General features: G+C 50.2%; 1 protein-coding gene across 3 annotated transcripts in view; it reads left to right on the forward strand.

Annotated features, from left to right (window-relative positions):
- The first annotated feature begins 5,400 nt into the window (after positions 1-5,400).
- Positions 5,401-27,165, forward strand: part of Epb41l1 (erythrocyte membrane protein band 4.1 like 1) — a 119,836-nt gene continuing 98,071 nt past the window's right edge. The window contains exons 1-2 of one of the 3 annotated variants that reach the window (XM_034495472.2): positions 5,401-5,627; positions 23,217-23,265. The gene's annotated coding sequence lies outside the window, so the exon portion shown is untranslated. The remainder of the gene's footprint in view (positions 5,628-23,216; positions 23,266-27,165) is intronic. The other 2 variants (XM_034495483.2, XM_034495480.2) reach the window with 2 other exon arrangements.

Here is a 27,165-nt window from a genome sequence, read left to right on the forward strand (position 1 = left end):
AGCTGGGAAGACAGAGTCTGGATTCAAACTCAGTCCTCTAAAGCCACAGTATACATGGGGTTTCTACTGCCTGCTGCATGGAATTTGTGATATGTAAGGTGCAAGTGTGCATGGGCTCAGCCTCTTTCCTTTCCTGTGCTGAACTCACTCTTTAAGACACCAGTCCATTCTCAATTCTTTTGAGAGAATTAGTACCATGTACTACACAGCTCTTTGTAAAAGCAGACTGTCAGACCTTCATATTTGGTGGGGGCTTGCACCTACTGAGAACCGCTGCCCTGGAGGATGTCAGTATTAGTGTGTCCTTTCTCTTACCCCTCTGAAGGGTGAGGACACACTCTTCTTTGTCGTGGATGCCCCCAGGCCCTATTGCAGTGTCCCCAGAGTACTGGGGGGGATGAGGTGAGCAGGGAACACATGCTACAACTGGATCATTCTCTTGAGGATGACAACACTTGTCCTATTTCCCACCTTTCTAAACTGAGCTTAGCACCTTGTGCTTAGGTGGCTCTGACAGGTCAGTACCACATGACTCACCGTGTGAGCCTTCAGCACAGTCTCCACCAGGTCCTGGGTTGGGGTGTCTGATGGGGGAGAAGGAAGACGTAAATAACTTTCAACCTTCTAGAAGTCTTTCCCCTCCCCCAGGAAGAACACAGGAAGTCCTTCCCTTAGGTGGGCTGGGCAGTTTCCTCCTAGGAGGAAGAGGGGTCCCCGGAAGTGCAGAATCAAGAGCTGGGAAGAGGTGCGGTCTCTCACTGCACCTTGAAAACTCGATTAACTAGTCCAAATGGCTGAACTGAACCTCTGCACATCCGTTTTCCCTGCTGAGAACTGGCAATAGCAGTGGTCTTGTTCTTCTCCTTAGATACTTTCCAAGCACACAGTAAAGTGCTGGGTGTCTTCAGGAAGGCAGCCTTGAAATCACAAGAAGCTGAGCTAAAATCTCCCTGACAGACCAAGTGGCTGCAGGAAGATTTGGAATTTCTACGAGCCACGCCACAGTTGTCCTCATCTATAAAACAGACATAATAATTAGAGCTATCTCCTAGGAAGAGAAAATTATGGAGGTGCCTAGCATGTTCCAAGGCTTCAATAATGTTGGTTATTTCCAAACGAGATGATGCTGCTGGTTATGTAAGGGAAAATCCAGGATGCCCTGGTGAAAGGTGGTGGGCAGGCCTGGGGTGTAGCCCAGTGGTAGACTGTGTGCTTTGAATGCTCAAGACCCTGGGGTCCAATCCCCAGAAACGAAAGGAAAACAATGACAAACTCAGACTTCTTGGAACTGGTAGATTCTTTCAGTCAAGTGTGGGGTGTGGTTCAAAGGAATGAGGAAGCTGTCCAGGAGGTGACAGGGCACCCGGCACAGTTTGCCTTTAAAGATTTGGGGGGAAGGGCAATGATTGCTGACCATTCCAAAAGCTGAGAGGCCCTTGTTCCTCATCTTAATAGACTTGTCAGCTCCTCCTCTCTTTTCTGGCCTCCCCACTAAGTCACCAAATCTTATAGCTGCTTCTTTGAAATAATGATAACAACAGTAAGTAAGGAGACAAATGATACTGGGACTTTGAAAGTTGTACAGGCTTTCTCTTCTACACCATCCCAGGAACCTTCCATTCTGTCTCTCATTCCAAGAATCCAGAGTAGAAGAGGCCCAGAGATCACTCTGCATGTCACACCTGGAAATACTGAAAATCTGAAAGAAGCCAGTAACCGTAAACTAATGGCAGAGGCAGAATTAGAACCCAGGGCTTCTAACTCTAGCCCAGGTCTCCTTTCAAGTCCTAGTCTCAGATTTCTTGGACCACTGCAGTCTTCAAACTGATCCCACCTGACTCTGGTCTCTCCTTATGAACTTGTTCCAGCCTGATAGTGTCCCCATTAGAATGTGTAGATCCTATAGAGGTGAGTCCTGTGATCCAGCTGTAGTCTATCCAAGGCAGCACAGACTACCTACCACATGATGGTCTAGCAGCATGGCCTTGATCTTGACTTTTCCCCCCTATTAGAACTGGCTTGTTGTCACCTTGAAGGGTTGTCACCTGGTTCCTGGTTGTGCCTCTCACTGAAGATATATGTGGTGTCTTTTTGAGTAGTTATTGACAGGAAGTTGGTCAAAGGTGGTCATTCTGATTTAGGGTAGCTCTAAACATTAGGGGAGGTCTTGGTTTATTTGTTTGTTTGTTTGTTTTTCCTCTCTTCTCAGTGCTGGAGAATGGAATTGAAGGCTTCCCTCCATGCAAGACAAGTGTTCTACCCACTGAGCTACATCCCCAGTTCTAGAGAGTTCTTTATGGGCTCATTCTCCTGAATGTCTACTCAACTCGAGCTAAATGTAAGTCCTTCAAATTCATTCAGCCATAAAGTTTGTAATCAATGTTTTGTATGAGCCTGGTCTCGGGTGGACTAGGGGCAGATCGGTTCCACATGGATCCTCTCTTCAGAGGAGACCTAAGAGTTCATGCACACAGATGATGTTGTCTTGCTTAGTAGACATAAATACAGTTCTAGGGAGATCACATCTCCTTTTCCGGTGGCAGCCTGCAGATGGCTGGGGATAGCCACCACACCCTTCTCCAGGCCACTTACTAAACACATCATATCATGTGATGTCCAGGTCCTCAGCATTGGGGTCCCCTCCTTTAGACATGCTTCAGTGTGTCTCTCTCAGATGTGAGGCCTAGAGTTGAGTCCTACAGTCTAGCTGGTATCTTTCTAGGGCAACAGGAGAGGCTGTTTTTTTTTGTTGTTGTTGTTTGTTTGTTTGTTTTTTCCAGAGCTGAAGACAGAACCCAGGGCCTTGTGCTTGCTAGGCAAGGACTCTACCACTGAGCTAAATCCCCAACCCCAGAAGCAGTTTTTACTTCTAGGTTTTTTGTTTGTTTGTTTGTTTTTGTTTTGTTTTTTGTTTTGTTTTGTTTTTCGAGACAGGGTTTCTCTGTATAGCCTTGGCTGTCCTGGAACTCACTCTGTAGACCAGGCTGGCCTCGAACTCAGAAATCCGCCTGCCTCTGCCTCCCAAGTGCTGGGATTAAAGGTGTGTGCCACCAGTGCCAGGCCTACTTCTAGTTTTTGTTGACAGAATGTATTCAAAATTTTACCCTGCCCCCATTGCATTAAGGAGCTCAAGGTTAAATAAAAACCTTGAAATGATTTTCATGGAAACTGTTCTTAATCTAGATTCTTCTATACCATGTTTTGTGCATGATAATCTCATGGGGACACTCTCTCTCTCTCTCTCTCTCTCTCTCTCTCTCTCTCGTTACCAGCCCACCACCATGTGACTGTTAAGTGTAAAGTGTGTAAAATTAGGTGTGACATTCCTCAGTGCACCAGTCACATCCTAACTGCTCAGTAGCCTCAGGTAGCCCGCGGCTGCAGACAGTGCCATCATAGCAATGTCTCTCAGATTCCTCTGGTATGGACCTCAGGATTGTACCACACTTATTCTGCATGGCAGCTCCTTCTGTAAGTTCCAGCTCAGTCTTCAAGCCTGTTGAGATCTTCTGGAAATTTATTCTGATTTCCACAGTGTTGTCTGTCTGTCTGTCTGTCTGTCTGTCTGTCTGTCTCTCTCTCTCTCTCTTGGTCTCTGCCTGTCTCTCTCTCTCCTCTTGACAGCAACAGATCTGATTAGCAGTTCGTATTTCCTCAGCTTCATCTAAAACCACTGATAACAATCCCTCACCCCAGAGCAGAGGGCATCGGAACCACACCCATGCCACGAGATAGTTGTTTAATAAATTAGGCCTCTGAATCAGGGTCTGTGCTTGGTATCAGGAAATTACATGGAGACAGAAAACACCCATAAATAGAGTCCTGTCGTGGTGGGTGCTGACTCTAGGGTGCCAATTACCATCACCTCACATTCAGGACTGGCCTGATGGTTAAATACGGAAGTTCAAAGTCAGCCTCCAGGATCCTGCCTCTGACACTTTTCAAGCTTCTTGGTGACTCTGTGCTAACGTGTACCCTCTGGTGCACCTGTAGGGATGAAATGAGATATGTAGGCATTTCCTCCATGCGGTGGAGAAGAGCTGGGTGAGCTCGGCTAAGTCCTGTCTTAGGGCCTCGGTTTCCTTAGTTTTGCCCTCTCAGTTTATCAAATGTCCCTGGAGGTCCAAACCAGGCCTCCTCTTGTGGATTTATCTATTCAGATTCCAACCTGCTCTTAGCATCCTGTACTGGAGCAGAGGGGATGGGAGGAGGAGATGGGACCACACTGAAGAACCAGAACTACGGCCTAGCCTTTGATTCTGTGCTACCCGGGGGCAGACTGAGGTGGATCGCAGCTACCACTTAAGATAAGGTAAGGTCACAGGAGGTGAACAGTTTACTTTAGGAGTCATTTGCCTATGCTGTTGCCCATGTCCTGACCTCTAATAAACCCTGCAAGCTCTTACATTTACTTCTTCTTCCTTTTCTTTCCTTCAAAGTCTAACAAAGGAGGCTCCATATTCCTGGCCTTCTGAGGTCTGGGAACCCAAGCTCGGTTTCTTCAGCTATACGCTAGCCCCACAGACACCCTACCTTCCACGGATGCTATTCTAGGTTCACTGTTTTGGTTAGTTTGTCCTTTTCCTACGGTTGGCATTACCTGTGTGATCAAAGCAGTACCTTCCGGCAGGAGCCTGCTAAATCCAGCGGGGGAGATAGTCCTAATTCAGAGCAGCACTTGACTTTGGGTATACTTGGGCCTGTGGATCCCAGGGTCTTGGGACCAGGGGATCGCCCTTGCTGAGCTCCCAGAGAGTGCAAAAGGACTGCCACCTAAGACTGGTTGGAAAGAGCTGCTTGGCCCTCCACAGCTTCTCAGCTTAGGCCGCCCGAACAATAGGAGGGAGTCTGAAGGGTGGTGGGCGTCGGCCAGGTTCCTGCCGGAGGGAGAGGAGGCCAGTAGGGCTGCTGGTCCCCTTGGGTTAGCTCAGGCTACCAGCCTGAACGCCAAGCATTCGGTCAAAGGCAAGGTAAAGAGGGCTTGGTGGCGGTGGCGACTCTCTAAGAGATGGAGTAAGGCCGAACCCACGGGACTGGGACCTGGAGAGAGAGGAGGCTCCGTGTAGAGTCTTCGTGGTCCCGCTGCTCGACCCAGCCTCTGAGCTCTGCCGAGGCTCAGGTGGGCGTCTGGCCCACGTGGGGAAGCAAGCGGCGCGGGCTCGCGAGGCGCACACCCCTGCGAGTTTCCCTCCCTGGGACCGGACGCGCCCGCTCTGGGGCAGCTCGGCTCTTGGGGCCAGTGGGTCGCGCTCGCTGCTCGCACACCCTTCGGACGCTGCCTGGCCGGGATCGCAGCCGCCTCCTCCCAGGGAGCTGTCGGGGCGGGGCAGAGGGGGAGAGGGGGTGTGCGGAGCGGGCGGGGAGGGGGCTGAGCGTCGTGGGAGGGAGGGAGCGAGCGAGCGAGAGAGCGGGGCATTTCTGCGCAGCTTCTGAGCGGCTTGGAGCCCGCCCCGGCAGCCACTGGACGAGGGGACGGAGAGACAGACAGACAGACGGCTCCCGGAAGCCGCGCCGCCGCCGCCAGGTTAGCAGGGCGCGGAGACCGCGCAGCTGTCGCTACGTCCCGAGGCTCGCGTGCTGGAGGACGTACGTGGCCGGAGCCGGAGCTACGATTCGTGTCTTTGCGGGTATGTGTCGGAGTCCACGTCTCCGGGTGTGCGTTGAATGTGAACGCGCGTGTGTCTGTTGATCGGTGCAAGTGGATGTTTGGCGTGTACGTGCGTGTGCATCTGAGTAAGGGACTGGGTAGTCTGCTAATCTGGGTGAGGGTCTGTGTGTCTGCGTTTGCTTATCCGCGGATGTGCCTGGAGAGGGTGTGTCCCAATGTGTAACAGTGTGTACATCTGGGTGAGGGAGTGTGCCCATACAGATGGCTTCGCTTGTGGCTGAAGCCTATGGCGGGTGTGTGTGTGCGTGTGTGTGTGTGTGTTTCACTGTGTGACTCCCCGTGTGTGTGCGTGTGAGGGCGGGTGTGCACCCGCGTAGCCCCTGTGTGCGTGTGCTCGGCTTTGTCTCCGCACTGCCGGGAGGAAGGGGGTGGGGGCGGCGGCCGAGGCTCTGGCGTCGCCCGGAGCCCGGCACTGGCCGAGGAAGTGGGTAACAGCAACGGCAGAGGCGTCTTAGCCGAGTAGAGACTCCCTGCTGGCAGGTGGGCAGCCACACCCGGGGTACGGGAGAGCCCTACTGACAGTGGAGCCTGGTTCCTGGCTGAGCTGAAGCGGAGGGCGTGGCCTGCTCAAATCCCGGGTGTGTGTTTGTGTGTTTGTGTGGGGTGGGGTGGGTGATTAGGTGTGAAGAGGGTGGGTGTGTGCAGGCATGGGTGCGGGGTGTGGGTGAGAGCAGCAGCGGCCCCTCGGCTTGTAACCCAGCGGGTTCTGAGATATGTTTTCTTGTAGTGTAAGGAGACCATCACCCTGACCAGTTGTAGCTCAGCCCGGTTAGGTACCCTCCCGCCCTCACCCTGGACACTGGGAAGGGCAGCAGCCTAGGTACCCTAAAGAGACTGATCACTATCTTAAATGGCCAGCGCCCCACTCCAATGAATCCCCTCTCAGGTCTTCGTACTTTGAGAGAGATGTGTATCTGTATCTCTTCCCCATGTATTGGGCACTGCATGCATGTCTAGTCTGTGTGCATGTGTGCATTCTCCCTGAATATTTCTCGTGCATTTAGGTGCATATGTACATTTTACTGGTGAAGAATAAATAAGGTATCTCTGGGTGTATATGTACATCTGTTTTGATAAGTTCTGGTATATCTGTTTTTATGAGTGTGTAGCTGTTTGTGTATTGGTGAGCCTGCATGTGGGTTAGGAAGAGAAGTGTCATTTTGCTGCTCACTGGAACAGAATAGAAAGCCCCCTGTATTTGAAAAAACAAGATTACAAGGAAGTTTGGGGATTTAGTCAGTGTCTGCAGGGTTCAGATACTGGTACTGAAATGTAGGCAGACTAGGTTTGACAAGGATCTAGAGAGACGAGCACCTCACAGAAGGAAGGAAAGAGGACATGCAAGCTCCAGCCTTCTCCTGGCTCCTCTCTCTAACCCCACTCCTTGCTGCTTGGCTTGTGTGCAAGGGGAAGTGTGTAGGATTTGGGGTGGAAAGGGGAAGAGAGGGAGTGTAGAAGGGAGACCAGTGGATAGCGCAGGAGTGGGAGGGGAGTCCCCAAAGGCAGATTTCTGCAATTCTCCAGCTGCTTTCCTGCCAAAGGCAATGGAGGCAGGAGCTGAGAGTCTTCTCTCTCTCTTTGAATGCATAGCTCAAGAGAGCCACTGCCCTGGCAGCTCACAGGCACTGAAATCTGGTCCAGGGGTCTCCTTTTGACAACAGCCAACCCCCTTTCGGTTTATTTTTATTATGCTTCTTTTTTTTGTCAATCCTGACCTTCCCATGCCTCAGTTTCTCTGTTTAGGTGGCTAGGGAGCTCAGTGTTGGGTCTTTGAGGCTGAGGCTGGACTTTGGCTCAGAGCTAGACTTGTCTTTTTCCCAAGATTTAGGAATTCACTGTCCTTTAAAAAAATGTTATGTTTAATATGTATGTGAACATCAGAGGATAACTTGTAAGAGTCAGAGATGGAACTCAGGTCGTCAGGCTTGGTAGGAAATGCCTTTACCCACTGAGATATCTTGCTAAGCCGGGAATTCAGCCTTGCCTCCCAGAGATCCTGGTTATAACCCCTACTTTCCTGACTAGCTCCCAGAGCACCAGTTCCCTGTGTGGTCAGCTTACCATCCACAGCAAGGTTACCAGTTTATGAGAAATGCAAATTTAGAGCCTCCTGATAGACATACACAATGCAAAAATCCGGGGATGGGGTTTAGCAATCTATGTTTTAACAAATGCAAATTATTCTGACCTGTTCTACAACCCTCTAGAGAAGCTAGGAACTTCTAGGTTGAAACAAGGGGGTATCCCTTCTTCCTTGCAGCCTGCCATACATGTCCCTGAAGTAGCCCCAAAGCCTACCTTAGTAGGTAGGGGTTCTGGCCTCAAGTCCCAGGTCTTCCTTGTGATCTTAGACAGATCACTCTTTTGCTGACCAAAGCAAAATCGTACCCTGCAGCTTCCTCTCTAAGCACATTTTCTTAAACCCTGACCTTGATTGACAAGAAGGCAGGTACAGTCTAGTCCTTGCACACTTGACTCTGAGATTTTGGGCATGCAGGCCCCTCTGTTTAGCACACTGTTCCCCTGCTTCCTCAGATTTCCACAGACAGTGTCCTTTGGAGGAGGGGGCGGGGCTTTGCCAACTCCCTAGATTAGGCTAGTCTTCCCTTCACCCATTCTTAGAGCTCCGGTCTCCCCTAGGGCTGGTAAGTGAGTGGGATTGTACTTGAACTTGTCAGTTGCTTGGTTGTCTCTCTCAACTGGGTTGTAAATGCCATCTGGGCAGGTACTTGCTTGTTCATCTCCCTACTATCCCACAGAGGTTCTGGCTTTTGATTTGTGTCCCATAAGCCTGTCACATGAATTAATGTCTAAAGTAGGAGACAAGGGGGGTAGAGAGATAGCTCAGTGGTTAAGAGCACTGGCTGTTCTTCCAGAGGACCCAGGTTCAGTTCCCAGCACCCGCATGGCAGCTCACAACTGTCTGTAACTCACAACTGTCACAATTGTAACTCCTGTTCCAGGGGATCTAACTCCCTCACATATGTAGGCAAAGCAACAATGTCATGACACTAAATGATGCCCTGTCTTAAGTTTCTCCTTAGGCTTTGATGGTGTAGCAGTCCAAGCAGGACATAGATTGTTCTAGGCAGGCCATCTTTTTCAATCCTGCATCTCCTGCTGTAGACTTGGCTCTCACAGTGTGTCCCCGCAGCCAGCTGCCATGGCTCTGCCCCGGGAAGGCAGGCGAGACATAGTCCCCCTTGTGTTTTGTGTCCTCCTGAGGTAGGCCCCATGCGTGTGCGAGGATGAGTGAGGAGGGATCTAGAGGTTTGGGGTGTGACTGTACAACTCACTCTCCTCCTTTGCATGTGCAGATGCTGGGGTGAAGGCTCTCAGTGCTGTAGTCCCTCCTGGTCCAGTGAGGATTTAGTCCAAGACTCCCTAGGTGATGTCTAAAAGTGACAAGTACTAATCATATACATACCATGTTTTTTTTTTTTTTTTCATATTGAGTTGAGAACTTACATCTTTTCACTTGAAGGAGGAGCCTTGTGGCTTTTCTGGTGTACCTACATTGTTTACATCACTAATTCTCATGCATCGGACCACTACTGTAAAAAGTAAGGGTCTGATTGACAACTGTGGTGTCTGTTGACTGACTGACTGACTGACTGACTGACTGACTGACTGACTGGTTAGATACAGGGCAGACACACTGGACAAGGAATGATTCATGTCTTAAGCAGAACCGAGCAGGAAAAAAGATGGCTTCACCATGCTACTCAGAACAGTCTACAACTTAAAATGTAGGGATTGTGTTTTTTTTCCCTCTGGAATTTTACATTTAGTATTTCCAAACCATAGTTGATAACTGAATCAGAGGAGGAGGGACTCTTATGGTTACCGGCACTGGTGCTGGAGCCATTTGGGCGTTGCCATAAACTAGTTGTGAAAGTGGCTCCCTCTCTTCCTATATCATCTCTCTGTACCTGTAAAATGAACCGATCCGAGTCTCGGCTGCGCAGGGTTGATTTGAGAGTTAAATGAGACTCACATATGGAGGAACACTCCGCACTTGTGGGCACAGAGTAAACATTTGGTAAATGTTAGCTGTTGTTACTCTCGTGGCTACTGCACTGTTTTGTTCAGCCTGCTTGAATGCCTTTGTGTTGGGCCCTGGACCTGCAGATACAGAGATGAATACAGCAAGGTCCACAGCCCCGCATGGCAGTAGGTACCTAAGGATTCCTTAGCACAGGGATGATGCGTACCCAGGGTGGGGAGGTGAGGCTGCTCAATGGGGGAGGAAGAGACGGGGTTTGGGTTCGACGTGGTCTTGTGATAGTTGGACCAGTACGTGCCAAGCCAGTGTGGCTCGGGATCCGGAAGCAAAAGCTGGAGGGTGGTAGAGGCAGAGTGAGTGGCTACAGAATCGCAAAAGGCTGAGAGGCTCCACCACTGTGGAAGAGCTTGACCTGGTCTTGCTGGAGACTTAGGGAAGAGAATTAATCCAGGCCAGAAAAGATTGGATTTGCATTTCAAAAACCTCTCTGCAGGTGGTGGGAGCTGCTGACTTACGGTAGAAATGGAGGGTTGTGGAACTAGACAGGATAGGGTTGGGCCTGGTAAACAAACTCGGTAGGCGTCATCAGCTCTCCCTCTCCCTCCCCCTCCCCCTCCCTCCCCCTCCCCCTCCCTCTCCTCCCTCTCTTCCCTCTCCTCCCCCTCCCTCTCCTCCCTCTCCTCCCCCTCCCTCTCCTCCCTCTCCCTCTCCCTCTCCCCCTCCCTCCCCCTCCCCCTCCCTCTCCTCCCTCTCTTCCCTCTCCTCCCCCTCCCTCTCCTCCCTCTCCTCCCTGTCCTCCCTGTCCTCCCTCTCCCTCTCCCTCTTCCCCTCCCTCCCCCTCCCTCTACTCCCTCTCCCCCTCCCTCTCCGTGTGTGTGTGTGTGTGTGTGTGTGTGTGTGTGTGTGTGTGTGTCCAGAAGTCAAGTGGCCCAGAGAATGGACTGACCTCTCATGGGCTTTGAGATCCTCTTTGAGATCCTGGGGGGGGGGGGGTAGTGGTGTCTGAAACCGAGAGCTTTCGACTCTGAGTCTGCTAAAGGGTTTACTTCTTCAAGTGTGTTGCCTTCCTTCCTGAGGCCACAGTCCAGGGAGCTCATAGCCACAGACCTATACTCTCTCATTTCTGGAAGCCTAACATTGACTATCAGCTAGGTGGTACCTTCTGCCTCTGGAAGTCTGCTCCCTGGTCCCTTCTGGCTTCTGGAGTAGGACAGCAGTGGTGGCCTTAACTGGCTACCTGGTCTACTCCTGTCACCATATGACTTTCTCTCTGTGTGTCGTGTGATTTTCTCCTCATCTTTGTAGTTCTTTTCTTTTAAGGTTTAGGACCTCAATCTTCTGTGTTCTCATTTTAATTTAACTAGTCATATCTGCAAAGACCCTATTTCCAAATAAGGTCATATTCTGAAGTTCTACTTAGACACGATGGGAAAAGGGTGGGTGTCACTACTCAGCCTACAAAAGACAGGAAAGAGCATAGGTCTTAGAGTCCTTAACTCAGCTCCAAAGTTAGGCTCGACAGAGTGGCCATGAGCCTTAGCGTGGGTCAGTTACATTTCCTCAGTCTTAGTTCTTTCCTCTATGAAACAGGGACAGCGTTACAGCTAACCCCAAGGATATTGGGATGACTTTACACGCACATCCATTGAGGTGGTACATGGTACTCCATTATTACTCCCTCTGGGCTCCCCTCCACTGAGTAGCCCAGAAGTTACTTAACTTTGCTATATCTTCAGATGTGAAAAATCATCTTCGGGAGTCTAGAATTGGTCTAGAATCTAGACCAATCCTGCCAGATTCCAAATCCCGGGAGATAGTGAAAAAGCTCTCTGTGAGTTGCTTAAGGGTTTGTTGTTGTGATTTTTAATTATAACCTTCATCATCATAATGATCCTTGGCCATCGCCACATTTGTTTCACCTCAACAGAGCCCAGCCCACTCTTCTCCCAGGGAAGGCCTCTCCTTCTCCTTCACACAGAGGCTTTGCATGAAGTATTATTATCAGGCTCAGAATTGTGGAAACCATGGACATGAGTCCTGTTGCTGACTTCATTAGCCTGGGAAGGGAAACTTAAACTAAGACAGATGTGACAACCCAAAGCTATCTGTTGCAATTGAAATACCTTATCTGTGGCTCCTGAACAGTGTGGTTCCCCCAGATGCAACTTCCAGGAGCAGGAGTTGAGGGCATGTAGGTGCCTAAGGAGGGCTCTGTCTTAAATAGGGGTGAGGACCCAGCTGGGTCTGAAGAGATGGCTCAGTGGTAAGAGCATTTGTTGGACTTGCAGAGTACCCAGATTCTGTTCCCAGCACCCACATTGTAGCTCGTATCTGTAACTCCAGTTCCAAGGGATCCAACACCCTCTTCTGGCTTCATGGGCCACTGGGCACACTCATGGTATACATAAATACATGCAGGCATGCACTCATACATATAAACATTTAAACAGAAAAGAAAGAGGTGCTTGGGGTTTGGGTGAGCACGCAGTACCTGTGTGACTGAGCTGGTAGGTTTTTTTGTTACCAGCATGGTACTAACATTCTATATGCCCCAGTGGGAGGGGAGAAGGCTACCATGGGCAGCCGTGTGGGAACCAGCCCCTGGAGGCACCTAAGGCTCCAATACCCCACTAACAGGCCGATTCTTCCCTGCCGGCCAGGTCCTTGGAAGGCTCAGCAAAGGGGTTAAGGGAAGGGAGCTTATTCTAGCTTGGCAGTTTTCCCCAAGCTGGTGGGGCTCCACCTCATTCTTCCCCCTTCCTTCCTCCTCTGGGTTTTCTCTCACCGGCTCTGCCTCTGTATTTCCCTCTCTACCTTTTCTTGAGATTATAGGTCTAAAGATAAAGTCTGCAGAGCCACTTCAGGTGACTGATTTGGGGCTACCTAGAATTAGAAAGCCTGGGGTTGTCACAGGCTCACTGCAGTGACTTAGAAATCTCTGCTGTCACTTATCGGCTTCTGTTTCGCACCAGGTGCTGTGCTAAGCGCTTCCAGGGACTTCTGTCTCTTAATCCTTGCCACTACCCAGGGACACAGACTACAATCCCTGTCACATCAGAGGAGCCTAAATAACAGGCCTAGGGCCTACCCAGTGCTCAGCCAGCACGAGGCACAGCTAGGGTTTAAGTCTTGATCTGCCAAAGCCCACAGGTACTTTTGAGTCTTTCTTGGGGCCGGTGAGAACATTTAGGGCCACAGAGTTGCATATGCTTGTTCAAGTTCTCAGAGCACATTTTTCATTCTGCTCACGGAGACCTCAAGCCTGTGCTTTGCCACAGTTTTAGGGGCTTCAGAACCCAGGGATGGCCACACCCGAGTCCACCTTGTTCTGGGCAGCTGCCTGCCCATCTTTGGGAGAGATATGACATCAGAAGAAGGTGACAGGACAAGTCTGAAGGTCCTTTGGTTTTATTTTTAACTTATCCATTTAGTTTTGAGACAGTGTCTCATTATGTGGCTTTGGCTGTCCTGGAACTTGTTATATAGGCTGACATCAAATTCACAGAGATCCTCTTGCCTCTGCCTCCTGAGTGCTGGAATTAATAGCGTGGGCCAGCACACCTGGCTCCCTTTGCTTTTTCCTTGTTATCTCCCCACTGCCCACCTTAACTTCTCACTGTGGATGTTGAGTCTTCCAGGTAAAGCAACTCATTGTCTGTAAATCAGTTAGTTGTCTGCAGAAGGGGTGTGGGGACTTAATTTAAGGATTCCCTGGCTGGAACTCTGGAGGATGGAGGAAGTGAATGGGGAAGTAGAGGAAGCCAGAGCCAGGAGCCCCAGGGTCCCCTTTACTAGAAGAGAGAAGGCAGAGCAGTGAAAACTGCCTCTCATTCCAAGTACAGCTTAGGGCTCCAGACTCCCACACAGGCCATACTGCTGACCTTAGATACTGGGCAGCTATGGTCTTACGCTGGGCATCTATCCCCACCCTTGCCCATTGACTATCAGCTGAGTAGCCCAGGCCAGCTTAGCCACCTATCTGCTTGCCTGAGACCTTGACCAAGGAGTTTTACAACATCTAGCCACAGAGGCCTCTCCACAGGCAGAGGGGCAGAAAAAGACTATGAGAAATCGTTTAAGAAAAGTCTCACATGCCCCTAAGGCCCCATAAAGTCTCTAAACACCAGGGTCTTTGGACATTGTTTTTGCTAAAAACAATGCAGGGGGGATGGTTATCCTTCCAGGACATCAGAGACATCTGTGAACTTGTGAAGTAGCAGGCATACGAGAGTGTGCACTGTCCCCAGAAGAGGACCCATGTGATTCTCTAAGTCTTTAAGTCACCCAGGAAAGTTTATGGTCACCTCTTCAGTGTTGTTAGTTTGTTTTTGTTTTCTGAGACAAGATTTCTCTGTGTAGCCCTGGCTGTGCTGTACTCACTCTGTAGATCAGGCTGACTTCGAACTCAGAGATCCGTTTGCCTGTGCCTCCCAAGCGCTGGGATTAAAGGTGTGTGCCACCACCGCCCGGCTTGTTAGTTTTTAAGGCAGCATCTTAGTCTTAGCCCAGGCTGGCCTGGAACTTGCAGCATTTCTCCTGCCTCAGCCTCCCAACTGCTAGGATAACAGGTGTGAGCCACCGTGCTTTTTAGCTTGAGGATTTTTATGGAGTTAGAATTAAGGTCTAGAGAGAGGTCAACAGGGAGTCAATGGCAGGGCCATGTAGAGAGATTATTTCCGTCGAGTGTCTTGGTACACTGCTGGCTAGTTTTGCTGTGAAGGTGACAGGTGACTGTGGATCAGTCCCTTCCTCTGTCTGAACCTCAGTTTTCCCATGTAAAGTGGAGGCTGAGTAAAATAATAGCAAGGGTCCATGCAGCTTTGATCTGTGGCTCTGGAGGTCATTCATGTCTTGCTGCTCAGTCTGCCCTCTCTGCTCTTGTCTTTTGTGTTTCTCTGTGTCACCTGCCCCGACCTGTCCTCAGCATCACTGTCTCCTGAGAATGGTCAGAGCCAGGATCCAGGTTCCTCCTGTCCCCTCCCACGTGTCAAACCACATGCCTGGGCGGGCATTTCCCCACTCAGTCTCCCCCACAATGCCCATTCACCAGAAGTGCAGCAGGTGCCTGTGGGTCTGGGCAAGTTCAAGGTGGTTTCTCTGCGGGCTCTCTGGATACCTGGACTGGGGCCAAGAGGAGGGGTAGAACTCCTTTCCGGAGGCTCGTGGGGCACGCCCAGGACTCACCTGTGTTATTCTTTGCCCTTGCTTCTCAGTTCCTTGCTGCCAAGAATGCCAGCCGTGCCTGTCAGAATCCTGTACGTCTTTTTCAAGGCTCTGCTTCCATGCCAGCCTCTGGCCCACAAAGCCTCATGGGCCCTCCTCCACCTCACAGTGAGCTTTTCTTTACCGCCTCTACATTCCCATCAAGCTGTATCTATTCCGTTCTAGGCCAAGTTCTGCTGGGTCTTAGCTTTATCTGAGAGGTGTCAGGTTTCTTTTACTACTGAGAAGTCTCATGTCTCATTCTGTGCTCCCCAGACCCCTTGCACAGGGCTGTTTACAGAGCAGGTGCTTAATCCAGACCTAGAAGTTTCATTGGTAGAGAGCTGCCCACAGCCTTGAGCAGGGTGGTTTCTTTGAAACCCCTGTGGCCCACATCAGTCACTGGCTGGCCAGGACTTCTCACAAGCTCCTCCTTTATTTGTGGGTTGGAGAGAGGCCAAGCAGGGCAGTAGCTAAGAACTTAAATTCCACTCCCGATGCCTCCATTTGCGAGCTGTGTGACTTTGGACAAATCACTTCCGATTGCTGTGTCTTGGTTTTCTCAGGTTAAAACAAAGGGGTCAGGCTGGGTGTGGGAGTGGGTGGGTGCACACCTGCAGTCCAGCACTAGTCTGACTGAGGCAGGAGGATTGTGTATTTGAAGCTAGCATGGACTCTAGAGAAATCCTATCTCAGCCCCCCCCCCCCAAAAAAAAGCAAAACAAACCCAAGAAACCAAACAAAAGCACCCTAAAGAAGTAGAAATGGGGGCATGGAGATACAGCTGAAGCTCTGTACAGTGCCTGGGAAGCATGGCGGAGAATAAATCCCAATACACCATGATTCTTAAATTAAGGATTATTGCCTTTACTGTTTCAGCAAGTAAAGGATTTTCTCATGGCTGGGGGGAAAGAGACTGAATGAAGTCTTTACAGAAGATCTGAGGTCTTTGGGGTCTTTGGTCATGTAGGGATTGTGAGACTACAGCACAATGAGCCTGCATCTAGCAGAGATGTGGCCGAGTGAGAGGAACAGAGGGCTGAAGGGAACAGAGGTGCTGCTGGGCTGGAAGGGCCTGAAGTATCGGAACAGGAGTCCAGAGGCAGGTGCTGCTTGTGCAGGGTGGGGGTGGAGATGGTGGGGGCTGGGGGGAGGGGGATAGGGATAGTGGGAGGTAGGGGATAGCAGGGTGGGGATGGTGGGGGCTGGGGGGGAGGGGGATAGGGATAGTGGGAGGTAGGGGATAGCAGGGTGGGGATGGTGGGGGCTGGGGGGAGGGGGATAGGAATAGTGGGAGGTAGGGGATAGCAGGGTGGGGATGGTGGGGGCTGGGGGGAGGGGGATAGGGATAGTGGGAGGTAGGAGATAGCAGGGTGGGGATGGTGGGGGCTGGGGGGAGGGGGATAGGGATAGTGGGAGGTAGGGGATAGCAGGGTGGGGATGGTGGGGGCTGGGGGGAGGGGGATAGGGATAGTGGGAGGTAGGAGATAGCAGGGTGGGGATGGTGGGGGATGGGGAAGTTACATGTTTATATGCAGGAAGGAACAGAATGGAAACATACAGCCCCAGTCATCATGAGTGTGTGGGGGCAGGGCCTCTGGAAGAGGGGGAGTGACAAGCTTCATTTTGCCAAGAATAAGACTTTGTAGGAGTGATGGCTCTTCATCCCTCTGCTGAGAGCAGGAGGAGCGGGAGAGGGGCTTGGGAAGCTGGGGGGGGGGTATTAGTTGGGTAATGGGAAGGTTGCTTAGCAGAGGTGGCCATAGATACTTAGTTTCTCTCTAAGGTGGTGAGAACCAAGGTGGTCCTAGGCCTTTGCAGAGCTGCCTGTGTACATGGACAAGATCAGGATTTGAGCCCTTGTTCTGTCTGAATTTAAAGTGGAAGATGACCCCAGAAATGTCAGGATCTCCAAAGACCAGAGAACTAGCAGAAGAAAAGTTTTGCTCTCTTAATTCCCCATTAGACAGATGGAAAACAGAGAGGCCCGCTGCTGAGAGCCTTGTGGGAAATGGCCCCTGAGCCTGCTGTGGGATTGGATGTAGGTCTCTGTTAGGGATTAGGAGAAGGGTGAGGTGGGTACCAGAAATCCAAGGAGAACTGGAATACTGATCCAGTGTCAGGTTGGGAGCCATCTGTTGCCAGGGGTGTGGGATCCAGGTGAGTGGGATGTGTAGGCCAGAGTCTTCATCATTCCCGCAGGCCGTCCTCCCAGAAAAGGAGAAAGGGCTGGTTAGGTGGGAGCTGGAGGCTTGTTGAGATGTGGGGGAAGTCAAGGGGTGGGCCTTAGGAGAGGAGGCTGTTGCCAAGCAGCCAGAGATGTGGAAAAAAGCAGAGCTGCAGAATTGCAGAGCTAGCACTGCTGACTTGGCCCTGTCCAGCCTGGTGCATGGCGGGATCTCACCTCTGCTGCTTACAAGGAGTCAGGATTCCCGAGGTCGTGAGTCAGGGCTGAAGGTTTCAAAGCCATGTTCCTGGCACTCCCGTGGGTGGGTGCTGTCCCAGGATTTTGTGATGTCAAAAGAGTCAAGGGGTACCCAGCCCAAGATAGTCTTCCTTACCCCTTCAGCCAGTCTGCCCACCCGGCCAGGCCTGTTTTATTTCATTTGACCTCTACTCTTTAGTTGCTTATTAAAAATATTTATCGATTAACCACCAACTGTGCATCAGGCATTGCCTCTGACTTTGTGGAGGGAGCCACGCTGGCAGGGACAGCCCCCTCCCTCTTCTCAGCCACCTGACTTCTTTCCGAGTCCTCTTAGCTCCAGGTAGGATTTTTTTTTTTTTTTTTTTTTTTTTTTTTTTTTTTTTTTTTTTTTTTTTTGCTGGCTTTACCTCTTCTGCTGAACTGAAAACCAGAGTTAATTGTTAAACCTAACAGCAGCTGAGTTTCACCCCTCTGGGCTGGCTGGAGGGGGCTGTGCTGTGTTCCTCAGGAGCGGGGGTGGAGCCACCCAGGTTTTTCTGGCCTGTGCCTGCTACCTCTTCCCTACTATGAAGTCTGTCTCTGGGGCTCCCTCCTTCCCAGGGGCAGCCTGCCACATGAACCTTTCCCCCTGCCTCCAGCAGAGGTGACCCTGGGAGGTAAGTATGAACTCTGGCCCGGCTCCAAGGGCTTCTGCCTGAGCGCTCTTGGGAAGGCTGAGAGATTTGAGGATTCCTAGCCCAGGGGACCCACCCAGAATTCAGAAAGTCAGTGTACTGAGGAGAGGCTTTGTGAGGAGAGACCAGGAAGAGGTCAGAGTAACCTGTACCCTCTGTACTGTAGTCCACAGAGCCCCCACTGGAGGCAGCCGTGTAGTGTGCCTCTCTCCTGCTCACCTCCCCCTCTGCCTCTTTACCTGGTTTCTTGTTCCAGGCCCTTCCTCACCCCTACGCTGGAAGAGAAGGCCTCCTTGAGAATAGGGCAAAGGCCTATTTCTTCTCTAGAGTCAGAGTCTGGGGCAGGGCCCTGACAAATGTTAGGTACAACTCAGCTCAAACAGCTAGGTCACCAGGCCCTGTCAAAGCTGGTGACCACTCTCTGTGCCACATAGTCGTCCTCTGAACTCTGGTCCCTCTGTCACCAACGTTGAATATGATAGACCCCAGAGGTGGGTGTTAATATTGGGCTGAGCAGGGGTTGTGAAGTGAGTAGATGCCATTCTGTTCTGGGGCAGCTGTGCCTTTGTGGCTTAGCTCTGGGCCAGAGCCAGGGAGGCTGCTGCCTTACACCCCAAGGGCCTGCTGGAGATGGAGGGCCCACAACTCACTGGAGCCAGTCACGTGTGGCTGCTAAGCACTCCAAATGTGGCTAGTGAGGCCAAGGAGCTGAATTTTAAATTCTGTTAACTGTTTCATTTTATTTACCAGTTAGGTATTTAAACCAATACTCCATTCAGTTGTAGATAGTCTTCAGTGAAGATCTGGGAAGTTAGTATTTGAAAAGACACACTGGATTTAGAAGACTTAGCATGAAAAAAAAAAAGATATCTAAATAGTATGTATTGATTATCTGTTGAAATTTACATATTGGGTTTAAGGGATTATATAAATGAATTTCACCCATTCCTTTATCCTTTCTTAAAATGTGTATAATTCATTTTTTATATTTCATGTATAGATTACATTATAATTTTTAATGTGTCTCCAGTCTTGGGCTTCTATTGCTGTGATGAAACACTGTGACCCAAACAACTTGGGGGGGAAAGGGTTCATTTGGCTTACACTTCCACATCACTGTTCATCATCAAAGGAAGTCAGGACAGGAACTGAAACAGGGCAGGAACCTGGAGACAAGAGCTGATGCAGAGGCCATGGAGGAGGGCCTCTTAGTGGCTTGCTCCTTTTGGCTTGCTCAGCCTACTTTCTTATAGAACCCAGGATGAATTCTAGAGCCCAGGGATGGACCCCACCCTCATCAACTAAGGAAGTGCCCTACAGGCTTGCCTGCAACCTGATCTTATAGAGCATTTTCTTTGTTGAGAACCCTTCCTTTCAGATAACTCTAGCTTGTGTCAAGTTGACCTAAAACTAGACAACACATCTATCTCTCCTCCTAAATTAATTGATTAATTAATTTACATTCTGATCAAAGCTTCCCCTCCTTCTCCTCCTCCCAGTCCCTCCCTCTCACTGTCCCTCCCCCATCCTACTCCCTTTCTCCTCAGAGAAGGGGAGGCCTCCCATGGATATCAACCAGCCTTGGCATTTCAAGTTGCAGTAGGAGTAGGCGCCTCTACTCCTATTGATGCTACACAAGGCAGCCCAGCTAGGGCAGAGGGATCCAGAGGCAGGCAACAGAGTCAGAGACAACCCTGCTCCTCCTGTAAGGAGTCCCACATGAAGATAAAGCTGCACATCCCTTGCATATATGGAGAGGCCCATGGACAGTGTTGTTATAGCCAGTGTTGAATTAGACACATTCCAATAACAATCTAAGGCGCTAGTTTGAGGAGATTCGAGGAGACACAGCAGGCCTGATATTCCTGACTTCACGCCCGCAACCCTGGAGGAATGCTTTTCTGAAGGACGTCACCCTGGACAATCCCATAGCCTCCAGGGTAACAGTGCTTCTCATTTTGGCCATGCCACCTGTGCTATGTGACATTGGGTACTTTACTCTGCTGAAGTGTAGTCTGTCATCTGTCAGTGAGACTGATGGCACTGGAGAAATAATCCCAGGAATCATCTGGCATAGTTGGCACACCTGATTCACATTGGCAGTGGCTGCTGGTGCCACTGATGGTGAGGATATTACTATTGCCACCACATCCACTGCTGGGGTTTGCTAGTACCATTTGACTGGCTGAAGAAAGGACCAGAGAGAAGCCATGGAAGCTGGGATGGGGAGTTGGGGATGCTTTGTGTGATATCTCAATAAATGATTTACCTTTAGGGGACCTCTTTGGATCTCCCTTTATGGCAGTGATCAGGCAAAGATAAATCCCCATTTTGCAGATGAGGAAGTGGAGGCCTTTCTAAGGAAAATTTCCTAGCTAGACATAGACAAGGGCACGAGTTCAGGACTTCCTATTCTTGTTGTTGTGATGTTGGGGCCCGTGTTAAGAGGGTCTCTTTTCTTGAGGTTGTTATAGGAAACAGGAGCAGGTTAGGGATGGCATTATTAGCCTCCTGTAACAGAGAGGGTTATCTTGGTTTTCTTTCTAGTGTGAGGATAAAAAAAAAAAATGACCAAAAGCAAATTGGGGAAGAAAGGGTCCACATGGCTTATACAAGCCAGGTCATAGTCCATCCCTGAGTGAATCACAGCAGAAACTTCAAGGCAGGAACTGAAGTAGAAACCATGGAGGGGTGCTGCTTACTGGTTTAATCAGCCTGTTTTCTTATACAATCTGTCCAGGGGTGGCATAGCCACAGTGGGTTAGGTCCTCCCCACATCAATCATTGTTCAAGAAAATGCCCCCACAGACTCGCCTACAGGCCAGTCTGGTGGAGACAGTTTCTTAGCTGACATTCCCTCTTCTGAGATGACTCTAGCTTGTATCAAGTCAGCAAAAAGCCAACAGCACAGCGTCTTTTTCTGTTTACTGTTATGTATATGCCCATATCCGTGTGCATGTTTGTGTGCTTGCACATATTTAGAGGCTAGAGGATAGTCTACTGTGGTGTTCCACAGGTAGTGTCCTCTCTCTGTGTCTCCCTTCACATCCCACAACCAGAGTCTCATTAGCGTTAGCTGTCCTGGACCATGCTCTGTAGAATGGGTTGGTTTTGAACTTGCAGTGATCTTCCTGCTTTTGCTTCTGGAATGTTGTGGCTACAGGCTTACATCCCCTCTTCAGGCTCTGAGAGACCTGACACTGTCTAACTGTGTCCATTCTGGAGCTGGAGATAGAGAGGAGGAAGGAAGCAGGGAAGGGGGAGTGGAGGTGTGGGAAGACCAGGTTGAAATCATAGCAAGATGGTGGCCAGTTGGTGCTTCTGTTTATTGAGAGCCAGCCCTCTGCTCACCCTAGCAGGACTGCGGCCTCCTCTCCTGTCCAATCCCCAGAGAAGGCAGCTAAGAAAGAGGTTTTTGTTCTGCCCACTTCTGTGTTACTCTTAAGGTAGTTAGTTGCACACGCAGGTGCTCTGGGGCACATGCAGCCCACACATCCACAGCTACCTGATGTCATCCCTCCCTATTCCAAGCCCTGAACCCAAAGCTTCTCTGTAACCATCTACTTTCTGTATAGCACAGGGGACCATGGGCTTTCTCACCAAGGAAGTCTGCTCAAATCCCTCTCCTGAAGTTCATTTTCCCTGAGACCGTAGGCAGGTCATTTGGAATTTTTTTAGCCTCACTTCCTTTATCCAAAAAGCAGCAATAAAATACAGTACAGACAACCTAGTAATTAAGAACCTGGGTCTGGGCTGGAGAGATGGTTCAGCGGTTAAGAGCACTGACTGCTCTTCCTAGAGGTTCTGAGTTCAATTCCCAGCAACCACACAGTGGCTCACAACCATCTGTAATGGGATCTGATGCCTTCTTCTAGTGTGTCTGAATACAGCTGCAGTGTACTCGTATAAATAAAAAATAAATATGTCTTAAAAAAAAAAAAAAAGAACCTGGGTCTGGGGCTGCAGAGATGGCTCAGCGGTTAAGAGTGCTGGTTGCTCTTCCAGATGACCCGGGCTCAATTCCCAGCACCCATGGGGCAGCTCACAGCTGTCTGTAACTCTAGGATCTGACACCCCCTCCCCCCCCCCAGACATGCAGGCAAAACACCAGTGCACATCAAATAAATAAATAAATAAATAAATAAATAAATAAATAAATACAATATTAAAAACAAAAAGACCCTGGGTCCAAGCTCTGTATTGTGGGTCTCTCCTTTAGTCTTAATATTGGGGAGGCAGAGGCAGGTGGATCTCTGTGAGTTTAAGGCCAACCTGGTCTACACAGTGAGTGTTAGATTAGCCAGGGCTATCTCAGGAAGAGGAGAAGGAGGAAAAGAGGAGGAGGAGGAAGGGGAGGAAGAAGAGGAGGAACTCGCTCACTGGACCTCAGGACTTTCGTGTGCTCTGGAAGTTGGTTTATGAATGTGGGCTCTCTAATCTAGAGAAGGCATGCGATGCCAGTGTCAGCTTCCAGAACCAACAAAGGATTAGAGGAGACGATCCTATCCAGAGGTCCATCTGTCAGAGAGGATGAGGCTCTAGATGAGGAAGGGAAGTGAGTTGCCTAGACCACAGAACTCCAGAGCCCACATTCATGAACCACTGTATGTGTTTCTCCTGTCCACCTTATGACGTGCAAACAGGAGACTTCCACAGGCTTCTGAGTTCGAGAGCCCCAGGATGCATCTTTCCTTCCAACTACACTGCCCATTGTGTGCCAGGCGGAGCTGGCAGTGGAGCTCAAAGGAAAGGGGCTTAAAACCTGGTGAAGGAGTTGTACCAAAACAGAATTCCCATGTTAGAAAGGCCCCTAGAGATGCCTATGCCCAGCCACATTTATGTCACAGATGGGGAGACTAAGGCAGAATAGTCAGGTGGAGACATTGGTGGACATGCTTTTCCTAGGTGCTGGAAACTACTGGACTGATGTGAAGAGAAGGCCAGAGAGCAGGGCCTCGCTGGCCCTCCCACTTTTAAGTCTACCCACTTTGCTTCCTGCTCCAGCCTAGGCTCCTTCTTCCTCATTAATTCTTGACTTCTTTGCAGTCTCTTCTCCAGCCTGTATGTTCCCATTACCCTTGGAATGAAGGCTCATCCTCACCTTGGCCTCCACAGCCCTGCAGATTCCCTACCTGGCCCTTTTGCTCTCTGTTTGCTCTCTGTGACTTCCCAGGTCCCTTGGACTGTCCTGTGCCAGCCTCACATGCTGAAGGGGCTAACCTTTTCTTCTCATTCCAGGTGCTTGGCTGAGGACGTCCTCCCTAGGGAGCCAGTGTGCCAAGGAGGGGTGAGTGCACCACAGGCTGTCTCCTGCTTCAGCTGAGGTTGGGTCTGCAGGTTCTAGATTGCTCTGTTACTGCTGGGACAGCATGGAGGTTTTTCTAGGCCTCAGGGTTGAGCTAAGGCTGACAAAGGGGACAGTGCCGAGGCTGTCCCTGTGGAAGAAGCTGAAGTGTTCTTTCACTAAGCACTCTGTTGATGTGTGCACTGCCTGTGCTGCTTGCCCACCACGGAGACTGCAGACTGGAAGCCGAATCTAGCTGCATCTGCAGGCTCTGGGCCCTTGCTTTCTTTTGCTCAGTAGCTCCTGGGTGTAGATTAGACTAGTCAGAGGGTGGTTCTGTGGAGTTTCATCACTGAGCACAGAGGAGCCTCATGTTCTGTTGGTCCTAGAATTATATATCCATGGTCCAGGCAGGCATTGGGGATGGCAGGGTCAGGATGAATGAGATTTGTTAAACTTTCTGGCAGGAAAATTATTTTTCTTTCTTTTTTACCTTCCTTTCCTTTCCTTTCCTTTCCTTTCCTTTCCTTTCCTTTCCTTTCCTTTCTTTTCCTTTCCTTTCCTTTTTTAAAACATTTTTTCCCTTTCCTTTTCTTTCCTTCTTTTTTAAAGACAGGTTTTTAAGGGAAATAATACTCATTGGAAATAAACCTCAAAGAATCTCAACACACATGATAACTAAGTGGATTATAGCCCCTATTGAAGTTGAGGTAAGGCTAGAGACTGTAGTTGGCTAATTCTTCAGGCCAAGCAATACCACAGAGCTTTCTTTGGTTTTGGTTTGACACTGTGAAAGCCACTGATTGAGTTAAGCACAGGGGCACATGCCTGTAATCCTAGCACTAGTGATGCCAAGGGGATGTCTCAGGCCAACATAGGTTACACAACCAGGCCCTGGTTTACAACAGCGAGATAAGACAAGATAAATAAACAAACAGAAAAGAGAAAATAAAAACACTACCGACTCACAGCAGGGTAAGGTTACAGAAAGAGCAAAAGCCAGGGACCAGCATTGATTGGGAAATTGCAAAGTCACATGCAGGTGTCACTGTGGGGTTGTTAGTTAGGCAGGCCTGCCAGAACTGTAACATTACTCTAGAATCTTCCGTTTTAGCTTTGGATAGATGTGAGGTACCTCTGTGTGTGAGAGCAAGCGCATGTGCGGTCGGGCTGTGGAGGAGGGGCTGGCGCAGGTAGAATGAATGGCTAACTGAGCTGGCGTGTTATCCCTGAGTAGTGGGGGCAGGGGTGGCTTTAACTCCATGTAAGAGGAGCGATTTGGCTCCTTCCTGCCAGCGCTCGGGCCCCACGGAGATCTCTGGGCAGGAAGCACTGGGAACAAGGAATTCTCTGTCCACAGCCAGAGAGCAGCCAGGACAGGGAGGTGGTTCGGAGTTCCCGGGAGGGGGTCTGCCCAGCAGTTCCCTGACATTTGGGCAAGCTCCTGTGTGCATGGGGAGGTGGGGGCACAGTAAGGGGAGGTAGAGATCTCTGTTCAAGCATTTATTCCTCATGTTCAAGCCCTCCCAGGAGCCAGGCTCAGAGGCAAGCAACCCTGCAGGACTCAGGGCGGAGAAAGAAGAGACCGTAGGTATTAGCCACTATCTGTTTACTGAGGGAGTCAGGGAATGTGAGAGAGATTGTTACAGGTAGCCTGCTGCAGCGGAGGCCACAGGCCCACAAGTTAGGTAGACTTACCTTGAGGCTGTGACCCCGTTAATTTCCTGTTCTGGGTCTCTGTTCCACCTTGCTTAGACTGTGGAAGAACACATTAGACCTGCTTAAGTTGTTCCCAGATGGGAGAGGCTGGGCCCAAATGCACAGGAGCGATTTCCGCAATGGAGGACCACAGGCCTGCTCTTGATTGACCTGCTCATCATAGGATGGGAGAGTGGAGAATCAGGCCAACTGGCCATGAATTCACAGAGGCTGTCCTGTACCTCAGTTTAGTTGTCCCAACATAAAGAATGAACTGTTTTTCTTCTAGGGTCTGTCAAGAGAAAGATTCTTGATTGGTCCCATCCTTGTTGGGACCTTGTTGCCTGGCGTAAGTCAGGTTCCTGCCATGTGTCTACTGAAGGGGTGAGGCTACCTCCAGACCGAGGTGATGGTGACTGCTGGACAGGCACCCCTGGTTATAGGAAAACGAACAGTTCATAGCCTTGCAGGAAGGCCAAAATGCTCCTCTTCTATGTCGGGCATAGAAATGCCAACAGCAATAACAGCAGCTTCGTGACTGCATTGCCCTCTGCGTGTGACTCTAGGTCACTCTGGCCACTCTCCTCTCCCAGCTTACTTCCTATAGCAAACGATGCAACGATAGCACCTCCTCTACTAATCTGTTGGTGTAATTAAATGAGGGACTGTGTCCAGCAGAAAGCCTTGAAGAAAGCAGAGGTCCAGTCAGTAATGCAGCCTTGGTAAGAACTATCATCAACTATCTGTCCCTGTACATGAGCAGAAAGAGAGGCATAGCTAAGTCCATACGCTGAGATTCAGGTCCATGGAGCCTGGCTTCAGAGCCCACACTCTGTCCATCATCCTGCCAAGTAGCCACTATATACCTGCTCACATGCAGTGGTATTGTTCATGACCTGCAGAGGCAACCCAGACCCAGGCTGTACCTTTCTGACTTTCTGCAGAGGCTCATGATCTGTCACCACGCAAATCTGTCTGTCTGTCCGGCAGTTTTAGAAGTGAAGAAAAACTACCCATGGACCTGCCTAAAAGGTCTCCAGAGCCACGATGTGTCATTAGGCTTCTGCTTTCGTCGAGGTCCTGTACCCTATCACATATTATCTCACCAAATGACACCAGCCCATCAGTAGAAGGAGGTGCTGTTGCTGCCCCGTTTGCCAGAGGTAACGTGCTCGGAGGGGAGAAGGGCTGACTCAGGGTCCCAGGGCCAAGAAACCACAGAGCTGTTCAGTTCCTATCTCCTGGGTTTCAGAGCCCTTGCTAAAACAACTGTCATCCCTGTGTCCTCCAGAGCGAGATGAAGGTGTGCAGCTGTCACTGTGTCACAGTGTGCAAATTGCCATTGAGAGGGACAGGCAAAGCACATTGGGAATTCAGAGGAGAGATCAGAGAAGTGGGGGGAGGGTCTTGGATCCAGTTGAATGGAGCTGGGATCTGAATATTTGATCCAGGAAAGCTCTCCATAGGAAGGGGATTGCCTGAGCAGTGACCCGGAAGGGAGAAGCAGGGGTCACTAGGCTTCCCCAGGACTGGAGAGCTGCAAGCAGAAGTGGTGGCCAGCTGTGTTTGCAGCCCCACCCAAAATGCCCCTCCCATTTTGTTTTATTCATTAGTGTGATATACCCAGTTGCTTCCCCTCCCTCCAGATATGGGGAGACCAGCCCCGTATGGATGGTGGGCTCCCAGGACATGCTCACTAGAAGGTGTTAGAATCAGCCTTCCTTCATTCCTCCTTGTAGGGGATGGAGAGAAAGTGTCCGACTTTGGTCCACTGCCCAGGGTTCCGAACTCTGAGAGCCAGGGTGGCTTCTGGTAGCCTTGCTGGACAGAAGGCTCCTTAGCCTCAGTGTGAACTCCAGGCCGAAGCAGGTGTCCCTGATCCTTGAAGAGGCCTCCCTTGCTCTTTGTTTATCATACTGGATAATGCCCTAGAGGCCTGGGCTTGGTCTCTCAAGAGTCTCTGGCATCAAGGAGAACTGAGGGATGAGTTTGCTTTTAGTGACAGTCACACTTACTCAATGGGACTTAGAGCATGGTGGGCCTCTGTTGTCCCATTTTAAAGATGAGGATTCTGAAGCTCAAAGGCAAACAATGATCCATCTTTGTCACATGGAAGGTGGCTGTGTCACTGTCTTCTGAAGGAGGGACAGACTTATGGGAGACTTAGCGAGGACACCTGCCCGTTTCTCCCCTGCCTTTGGCAAT

The sequence above is a fragment of the Arvicanthis niloticus genome, chromosome 2 (assembly GCF_011762505.2).
Source record: "Arvicanthis niloticus isolate mArvNil1 chromosome 2, mArvNil1.pat.X, whole genome shotgun sequence".
NCBI classification, from domain to species: domain Eukaryota; kingdom Metazoa; phylum Chordata; class Mammalia; order Rodentia; family Muridae; genus Arvicanthis; species Arvicanthis niloticus.